This window comes from Euprymna scolopes, chromosome 21, assembly GCF_053919585.1.
Source record: "Euprymna scolopes isolate OS-2025 chromosome 21, ASM5391958v1, whole genome shotgun sequence".
NCBI lineage: Eukaryota > Metazoa > Mollusca > Cephalopoda > Sepiida > Sepiolidae > Euprymna > Euprymna scolopes.
Window position 1 is genome coordinate 81,716,868 of NC_136502.1, and position 10,926 is coordinate 81,727,793.

A 10,926-nucleotide genomic window follows, 5' to 3' on the forward strand; every position below is an offset into this window, starting at 1 on the left:
CTGTCTTCTTTTTGCTGGAGATAAACTGGATTTGTTTCGTTTGTTGAAATTAGCTAAATAAATTATAGTGAACGAAGAGCAAACGAGTATGTCTAGCATTAAAAGAACTATTACATTGCGTTCTGCAGTGATGGTAAATGTCGAGGAATGAGAGTTAGTACTTGCATACTACAGTTTCTCCCTTAGCAATTAAAACAAACAAAAGCATTACAATAAATCCCACAGTAATTTACTCCTAAAAGAAAATTAAAATTTACACACTCTTTTCATTTTTATCATCCATCATGAAAATCTGCAAACATCAGAAAAACTGCCCCAGGAAACGAATCAGTCAATCCGAAAAAAGAATGGCAGACTGGCTCAGAATAGTGTCAATTTATAATACCTCGTAGCACAATATGCAACTGAATTCAGTTCACAACTACATCCGAGTACATTGTTTCTTTTTTTTTAATTCTTTTTTTTATTCTTTTTTTTTTTTTTTTTTTTTTTTTATATTTTTACCTTTTCGGTGATTTTTCTTTTGTTCTGTTCAGTTTTCTGATTCATTTTCACCAAACTTATACGATACAGTTAAAAATAAATTCTCCTATCAAACATGTTTTGTATGCATCATGATAAGTGACCAGAGCATTTGCACTTGTGCAAGATTGGCGCAGGTGCAAAATAAAACAATCTGAATGGCGTTTTAAAACAGAATATGAACACAGTGACAGATTACAGGTTTAAAAATGAACAGGTTTAAAGGTAAAATGGCACGGCCGAAACGCATTCATGAAAGCGGTAAAAATTAGAATATTTGCCCTTTTCTGACCACTAGACAAAAATTTACACCTCAGCCCAGACATGAACAAATAAGTTTAGACTTTAAGGATGCAAAAAAAAGATATCAGTTTACTGAGTTTTAATTATTTTTTAGCTTACACTATGAAGAATAACTGTTAATCATATGTCTTATTTGTATTGCTAATTGACCCTATGGAGAAGTGGTGTTCAACTGATGGTTTATTTTAATTCCAAGTTGACCCTATGGAGAATTCGTGTTCAACCAATGGTTTATTTTAATTCCAAGTTGATCCTATGGAGAATTGGTGTTCAACACATGTTATTTTTATTCCACTATTTGACTATTAAGAAACTTTAAAAATAAGAGGATGATATTTATTTATAAATGTGCTACAGGAAATCATAACAATATTGGTAGTGTCGGTTTCAAATCCGAATAAAAAGACCTATAGTTGGTCGCCTATGTTGGACTCGCCTTTGTTGATGGAAAGGTTTTCCATGGAGAAAGATATGAATAGACGCTGAAAAGTTTCCGGTATAGGAGATCATCTATAACTCTCCTCTGTTTGAATCTGAAACCAGCGGTACCAATGTTGTTCTGACTTTCTGTAATAAACATGAACACACGCACAGACAGACAGACAGACACACACATACACACACACACACACACAAACACACACACACACACATATATATATATATAGTAGTCATTCACAGACAAACTGTTTCACTGTATCAAAGCTCTTCAGTGCGGCTAGACTAACACCTATCTTGAACTAGAGTTCTACCCTTGGATCCATTGGATCTGTACTCGCAAAAGACTTTCTCCAATATCTATTTATTTAAACATTTGATGACTGCTATTTACAGTGCATGATATGTTTATTTATTTACAAATAAATGGCTCTTGGTAAGCAAACAGCAGACAAGCAGGAAATCGCTTCTGACAATGTTCTACTCAAGGAAGGGGGGGGGGGCTTAAATGAGAGAAGAGAAGTGAAAGTAATAGATACTGTATAGAATAAACGTGGAGATCAACCAACATAAAAAGGGCTCCCTCAGTCTTTGACAGACTATGGTTACCCACGAAGGGGTGCCTACGTCTTATTGGCAGAAGGTGCGCCATCTTCAACCACACCTCTCCTGAGTCGACATTATTAAATACCAGTGGCAAGTAAAGTAGTGAACAAGGGATTCAATCAGTTTGCCGTTATCTACGTCACAAACCGCATTTGATTCTTCGCCACCATCTTTGTTACTGGCAATTATTTCACACTCAGTATCGGAACTGCACTGTTTCTTCACCGCCATCTTTGTTTAACATAATGTCTGAACACTTAACAGGTTATGCACCCAGCCATCATCTTTTCTTTGGCGGTTCAAAGTCTAAATTTGAATTGTGGCAGGTAAAATTTCTGGGGTATCTAAGGATTTGGAAACTACACAAAGTGATACAATCTCCAACAGAGAATCCTAACAGCCCCGAATTTCTCGAAAAGAATGCTACTGTTTTTGCAAAACTGATTCAATGCTTAGACAATAGAAGTATGTCTCTGATTATAAGAGATGCTTTGGATGATGGACGGAAAGCATTGAACATATTAAGAGAACATTATTTATCAAAAGGGAAACCGAAAATTATATCACTATATAGAGAACTAACGTCCTGAAACGTAACGAGGATGAAACTATTACCGACTACGCTTTAAGGGCAGAAACAATCGCCAATGCTTTAAAACTCTCAGGTGAAATAATAAGCGATAGCTTGTTGATATCAATGACCCTCAAGGGACTTCCAGCTGATTTTAAACCATTTACAACTGTTATAATGCAAAAAGACAAGCCCATAAATTTCAGTGAATTTAAAGTGGCATTCCATTGCGCTGTTACGAAGAGAGGAATCGGATGCGCATGGACAATAATAATTCCAGCAATATCATGAAGTTCAAAAATGCTTCTCAAAAACAGCATCACCAAATTACGCATCTCACCGCAATGTTTTCCCCAACAGTAATTTTTCCAAGAAAAAGAATAAAATTATCTGCTATGATTGTGGACGACCCAACCACAAAAGTTTCCAATGTCGACATAAAAGCTCCAAAATTGACTCCATAAAAAACGTTGAGAACTTTGATGAAAAACATACGTTTCTATTCACATGTAACTTTGATAATACCACAAACGCTAAAAATCTCCTACAGCACACGTTATCACCAAGGAATCTGATTTTATTAAGTTTGATTTAAACTTTAATCCACAAAGTAATTTTGTCGAACTTGCCGACGGTAGTCAAATAAATGGTATAGTCTTGAAACGAGGCGATGCTAAAATATCACTAAAAAATAATAAAGGCGAAATCTGTAACTGTATTCTAAAAAATGCTCTTTTCATACCTACATTTAAGCAAGACATATTTTCTGTGCAGGCTGCCATTAAACAAGGCGCGAATATAAAGTTTGGCAAAAAAAAAAAAAAATCAAAATTGATATACCCCAATGGAACTGTATTTGACATTAAAGAAAATGGCCGACTATATTATTTAAAAAGTATGGTTCCCTCAAAAACTGCCTGTTACGACTTGGAAACCTGGCATAAAATTGTAGGACACTGCAATACAGCTGATATTAAATAATTACCAAATGTAGTCGAAGGCATGAAAATAATACCTTCAGACGATCTCCCAAATTGTGATCTGTGTGCACAGGGGAAAATGACAAAAGATATAAGCCGAACGACAGACAAAAAGGCACTGTGACGTGGCAGGTTCGATCAGCTCGATGGCGAGAAATAATTTAAGATACGTTTTGAACTTTATTGATGATTTTTCCGATTTAATTATAGTTTATTTTCTAAAAAACAAATCCGACACTATCCTCGCCACTAAGAAATATTTAGCTGATATTGCCCCGTACGGCTCGGTAAAATGTATTTGCTCAGACAATGAGACTGAATTTACTAGTAAAGACTTTGAACTTCTATTAATTTAATACAAACGCAAGAAATCTGCGCCGTATCCTTCCTTCCAAAATGGCACTGCTGAAAGGGCATGGCGAACCCTTTTTGAGATGGCAAGATGTCTACTTATCAAATCGAAATTAGCGCATAGTTTATGGATGTACGCTTTAATGGCAGCAGCATATATCAGAAATAGATCGTTCAATAGAAGATTAGGAAAAATACCGTATGATGCGTTTTGCGGTGTAAACCCCAAAATGAACCGAATGCATATATTTAGTTCAGATTGTTTTGCATTTATAGAAAATACCAGTAAACTAAATAATAAAAGTGAAAAAAGGTATTTTTCTAGGTTACAATAAAAACAGTCCAGCATATTTAATCTACTTTCCAGCCCAAAATGCCATAAAAAGGATTAGATGTGTAAAATTCAATGATACATTAAATTTTAAAAATGGCGATCCAGTGGATGAAAAACGTGAGGAAATATTACCTAGCATCTCAATTAATCACAATTAAAAATATTAATAATGACGACAATTGCAGTAGAACTACTATATTAACTAGACACGTCGATGCCCAATAAGGGAGCGAAAAAGGCCAAACTTCTTAAAAATTGAAAGTGGATTACTGTTACTCATTGAAAAGCGCACCAGAAAGTTATAATGAGGCAATTAATTCAGAAAATCACCAAGAATGGAAAAAATCTATGATATCCGAATTGAAAGCTTTATCCGAAAATAACACATACGAAATAGTGGCAATACCAAAAGATAAGAATATAATTTCTTCACTCTGGGGTTTTTTTTTTCCAAAAAAAATCACAGCTTCTGGCATTGAAACTTTTAAAGCAAGATTTGTTGCAAAAGGTTTTTCACAAATTTCTGGAGTGGAATATTTTGCCACATTTTCACCAACGACAAATTTAACGATAACTAGAATTTTATTACAATTTGCCGCTCAATACAATTTAAAAATACATTAAATGGATGTAAAAATGCTTATTTAAATGCTCTGATTGACTGTGAAATCTATATTTACTCTCTAGAGGGATTTAAAATGAAAAATAAAAATTGCGTGTGGAAACTGAATAAATCATTATATGGACTAAGATAAACTGCTCACAATTGGAATTTAACAGTCCATAATTATTTAATAGAACAAGAATTCAAGCGATGTCCCGTAGACGTGTGCATGTATACCAAAAATGTAGGTAATAAATTGTTGCTTTTGGTTTTTTGGGTTGACGATATATTACTCGCCTCAAACTGTGAAAACACTTAACAACAAGACGACTAGAAACAAATGCAGAGATAAGCAGAGAGCACATCCCATAGACTTGAGCCTCTAAGGGGCATAGGCCATCTACAACTTTGTAGATGCTTTTGTAGCGACTGAGTTCTTTTTATGGGGTGAGGGTGCTTGCCCCACGCCCAACTTTCCCAGAAGGTACATACAGCGCCTAGCCTTCGCAAATTGTCACCCATCTGGTACTGGCCAGACTTAACGTTGCTTAACTGGTGATCTGGCGAGAACCGGTGTGTCAACGTGATTAGGAGAGCACATACAGCGCCTAGAATTCCCAAATGGTCACCCATCTGGTACTAACTAGGCTCACCGTTGCTTAACTTCGGTGATCTGACGAGAACCGGTGTGTCAACGCGATTATGCCACATATCACCAACATCCATTTGAAAAAATGATAGACAGAAACTTTGGAGTTTTTTTGTTTTTTTTTTATAATGGAATGGCCTAGCACCCCTCCGGACAATAAGATATACTCCTCCGTGATTAAAGAGTTCGAAGACACCAAACAAGACAGCCTCTCATATTGTACCCTTTGTAAATAAACTTTCGGATTTACCCTAAGTGAATGTCCTGGGTTATGATTATCTAAAGTCACATATATCGTTTGGCGACGAAAGATGAGCGTATAATATTTTAGAGACGGGAAAAAATTATTTCTGAGAACTCAAAAGGAAAAAAAAAGTGAGACTGAATTCAAGAACACGCATGGTCAAAGGAAAAGAAACCCATTGAGTCTGAACGCATATAAGATTTAAACACTTAAATGATAAAATAATTCAACCAACTGAAAAAGAAAATATTTAAAAGAATATGACACAAAACTAAGGCACACAAAAAAAGTTTGGGCTTTTTTTTCAAAAGAAAAACATTTTGTTTTTTTTTCTTTTTCAAAAGAAAAAAAAATAAAACGTAATTCAATCTGTTTAGTTTCATACTGAAAAAAGGAAAGAAAAGTATTTGTTCTATTGCTAATTCATTTCAAATTTATTTCCTTCTAATAAGAAAAATAAAAAAGTATAAAAAGATTGCAAAAAAAGGAACATGTCCTAGGCTGCTATTTTTGTGTTGGCTATTGGTGATTGTCGCTGTGTATTTTTATTCTCTAAAATTTATTATAATTGTTACGAAATATTATGTGTCCTTTAAACAAATTCATTCAATTTATTTAGCACTTTCTTTTCATACAATTAATTTTGTTGTTGTTTTATATAGAGCAAATAACTGAACACACAAAAAACCATGCAGTTGGCTCTACAGTGAAAATATATAGAATATTTACAAAAAAAAAACAAAAAAAAAACAAAGTGAATTATTACAAGCAATATTAATAAAGCAAGTGTAAAAAAAAGATTGTCGGTTTACGCCTGAAGGAATTGCAAACTCTTTATCAGAATTTTTGCATGGACCAGCAAATGGTCTGACTTTTTCAGCATATTTTAGAAGATATGAAAATATTTTTTCTAAAAGATGTCAGTTGTGGTCTGACGAGGAAAAAATTATTCTGCTGTTACAAAAACTTGGTACCAAGTATACAAATTTCATTCTCCCAAAGAAACCTGAAGATATTTCTTTTAAAGAAACGATAGATATATTATCGATAATTTTCGGGGAATGTAACAGCTTCTTTTTTATACGCATCATAAGTGCCTAAATATTGTGAAACAAGATGAGGAGGATTTTATTGCTTATGCAGGAAAAGTAAATGATCAATGTGAATTATTCACGAGAAAAAGACCTCAAATAAGATATGTTTGAATGTTTAATATTTGTTCAGGGTTTAACAGCCGCTAGAGATAAAGAGATTTGTTCTAGGATATTATCAATCTGAATCTAGACACTGAGATAACTTTACAAAAAATTACGGAAGAGTGTCAAAAGCTGTTGGATTTAAAACAGGATAATACAAGCATTGAAGAAAAAATATTGCCAGAGTACAAAGGGTTAAACAACGTGTCCACTATGAAAAACAAAATTACTGTAGAACATGTGGAGGAAAAAATCACTTCACAAAAGAGTGTTACTTTTAAAAATAAAATATGCTATGAGTGCGGACATAAAGGTCACAAATCAACGTTATGCAAAAAGAAAAAAGGACCGTAAGCCTGAAGGAATAAACACCATCGGATCTAAAAAAAAAAGTCTATTAATGGTAAGAAAAGAAAATATATTGATGTCAAAAGCAATGTCTGGAAAGTAAACTGACTTCTGAATACATCCCTAATCGATGAAGTAACTTGGAAGAAAATTGGATATCCAAAGTTACAAAATATGGAAAAAAATTGCCAGAGGTGTTTCTGGAAATAGACTAAAATTCGAAGGTGAATTTTATACAAATTTGACACTAAATGAAAATACAGTAAAGACGAAAATTTATCATACAAGGAGAAATTTCTAATCTATTTGGTATCGACTTGATGATAACTATCCAATTTCTGGGAGAAATCCATAGTACAGGACGTGTAAGGACGGTGATAAAGTTTTCTTTAAAAACTATCGGGCATGAAAGAGTCTTTGGAAAGATGGAATTGTCTCCAAAAGAACCGAGAGAATGGTCTGTTATGATATAGACCATTCTCTCGATTCTTTTGGAGACAATTCCATCTTTCCAAAGACGCACAATTCCATCTTTCCAAAGACGCACAATTCCATCTTTCCAAAGACGCACATTTTCCCACAAAAGACGTATAAACCAATTGAGACCAGGATACATGGAAACGGTCGAAAACCGAGAACTACCAATGGAAGTGTTGTACGAGACTTTCCAAATTGAACCTCCAAACAACAAGGAAATACCAAGAGAAGTATCATTAACTCCAAAAACTAGTCACACTTGAAAATTGAAGAATTCACAAATGCAAACTGTAAGGAGAAGTGAGAGAAAAAGGTAAAGGCATGAACGCTTTGGTTCAAGCTAAAAAAAAAACTAAAATAAAAACTAAATGGTAAAGCCAAATTCTAGGGAATAATTTAGCTTGAGGAATGGTGTTCTAATGGAATGACCTAGCACCCCTCCGGACAATAAGATAGACACTGTAGATATACTCCTCTGGGATTAGAGAGTTCGATGACACTAAACGAGACAGACTCATTTTGTACCCTTTCTAAATAAACCTTCGGATTTACTCTAAGTGAATGTCCTGTGTTATGATCATCTAAAGAAAGATATATCATTTTTCAGCCATAACTCAGTACCAAAACTGAAGAATATTTTAGCATGAATTTTGTATGATTAATATGTATTAGAAGAATCATTAAGGAAACCTAATGTTGATCAACTCAGCCTCAATAGAAGAACAGATTATTATAACGTTGTATTCATTTTTATATTTATTTAATTGTTGCATTGAAAACTATATAATGCCAAGATTTGAGATAAAACCTCAGCTGTGATCAAAAACGAGGAAAACGTGTGCTAATTGTCGGATTGCATGTTAAGCTTTCAAAATTGACTTCTGCTGTAAAGCTTGTAATCCCGTTAGGAAATTAAGGACAATCTTCTTTAACAACATCGCAATGGACATCGACAAATCTCAGCTCCAATGTGCTTTTTCCAGCTGTCAAAATTCAACTGTCTTTCTTAATTCGTCTTTCTTAAGCTAGTTGTTCTCATATGCGGATGAATGGCACCTATAAAGAAAATCTCACTACATAAACTACACAGACTAAAAACCGAATGCCCGACGTGCAAAATAGTCCACCTCCTTCAAAACTAATAAACCTTTATTTGCTTCCTCATTATTACAGTAGATCTTTTCAAATATAACTAAATCCCAGAACTAAATTATGTAATAGCATGTATGTCGTGTTATTAACGTATATAAAAAAAAAGAAATTATGAAAAAAGAAACTGTTGACGAACTCATATTTAATAATAGATATATATACAAAACAATATTTTTCTGATATTAGGTTTTCCCAAAAGTTCGTAAACAGGTGCAGAAAAATTGAATTTTTATACAATTTTTAATTGTTGTTTTTTTTTTGCGTTTATATTTTTTATAATGATCGTCATCTTGCTATTCCAGATGACAATTAAAAAGAATTGAACTTCGAATTTTGATTTGTTACTGCTGGAAGTGAAATCTTTCAACTAGGAAATCCGCCGAAGAGATTTGTGTTGCTGAAGGTGAAGTAACAATTGTTTATGTAGCGATTTCAAGATGGTACAGGCGAAAGCAACTCGAGTAGGTCTACGAAAAGTTGAAGCAAAAGTGTCCGGCTCTGATTAACTGAAAGCACGCTTTGAAGCAACAGGACAATGCCAAGCTACAACACACCGCCAGGAAGACCAAAGACAAGTTTATAGAGTTTAGGTTGTCACATCCAGCCTACAGTTTTGTGCTCCATCAGATTACACCCTTTTCCGCTCAATGCAAAACTTTCTGGAGGACTGCCGATTCGACTCGTTTGATGAGAAAGCGTTTCAATAATTTTTGGATCCAAAGCCGGCTGAATAGTATTTTAACCAGATTCAAAAGCTTGCAAATCGATGGTAGAAAATTTTGGAAAATGATGGTCTTCATTTTGAAGATTTATTTATTCATTTTTATTTATTTTTTTTTCTTTTGTTATTATTTGGCGAGTAAAATTTCATTTTTTTTTTTGCAAGTGTTCCCGAACTTTTAGAACAACCTAATATACAGTGAGTTTCATGAATAGTTGCCACTCTCTATTTTATTGTTTTGTATTTATTCGAGGTGTTTTAATTCAGAACTATTAGGACAGTTTTGGCAAAAGTTTTGCCGAATGAAAATTTCATCTTGAAAACGAAAACTTTGTGTATTTTGAAAAGAAAATCTTTATTCACAACAATAACGACCTTTCCTCTCTATAACTTGAATCAAGTGGCTTATAAATGGCTCAATTGTAAAATTCTTTATTTTTGTATGTGTGATATGAATTGAACTCAAGCTCAATCTCCTCTTGTGAAGTTAACCTGAGGCTATTTGAATGGTTTTGTAATCCCCGAAACATGATCCTTCGGAACAAGGCCAGCAAAATATTGCAGGCAAGATTTCCCAATCATATTCTCCTAGATCTTTGTTCAGTAGTATCATGTGAGAACGGGTATAATGGAAGATCACTCCATTTCTGTTGAAGGTCATTTTCGGGTAAACTTGGTTGAGAATATTGCAGAGATATATAATATTTGCTCTAATAATCTGAAAAAGAAAAGTTATAAATTAAACTATGATGATATGTTGACGTAATAACAATATATTGACGTAATAACAATATGTTGACGTAAAAAATCTCTTAGTTGGAATATATGAGATAGCAGATGAATGTTTAACCTCCGGTAGAATGCTCCATCCCCAGCATGAACAAATTAAAAAGAAAATGAAATATATATATATATATATATATATATATATATATATATATATACTAGCCTGGGTGCCCGGAGTGTCCCCAGTGTTTGGATGTGTGTGTTGAAAAAAAAAGTGGTAGTAGGCAATCAGGTTCGAACCCATGACGTGAAAGTGGAAAAGAAAGTGAAAAAAAATCCGACGTCTTACCGCAACTCCATGACACGACCAGAATTTCGGGACATTAAAATTAGCCAAAGCCAATTCAACCAATACAATGACTGAAAAAATGGTTTGCAAAAAATCGACCTCTCCTTGTAGAAAAGTGCCCAGTTGAGGGTAAAGGAATTAATGTTTTTGGCCAATTTTTCGATATTTGTCGTCTGAGACGTCGAGCTTCAAAATGATACCGATCACATGAAAATCCATCGCCTCTTGTCAAAAGTTTTAGGCAGACATACATACACACATACATATATACATACATTTAAACAGACAGATGAGATTTATACTACTTCATTTAATCACATAAATTAATATACGAAAATATAATTGTATGCATAAA

At 33.8% G+C, this 10,926-nt stretch overlaps 1 long non-coding RNA gene and 1 pseudogene across 1 annotated transcript in view; both read right to left on the minus strand.

Annotated features, from left to right (window-relative positions):
- Positions 1 to 10,926, minus strand: part of LOC145242522 (uncharacterized) — a 204,935-nt gene that overhangs the window by 152,357 nt on the left and 41,652 nt on the right. The gene's annotated exons all lie outside the window — the stretch shown is intronic.
- On the minus strand, positions 5,306 to 5,422 carry LOC145243089 (5S ribosomal RNA; annotated as a pseudogene).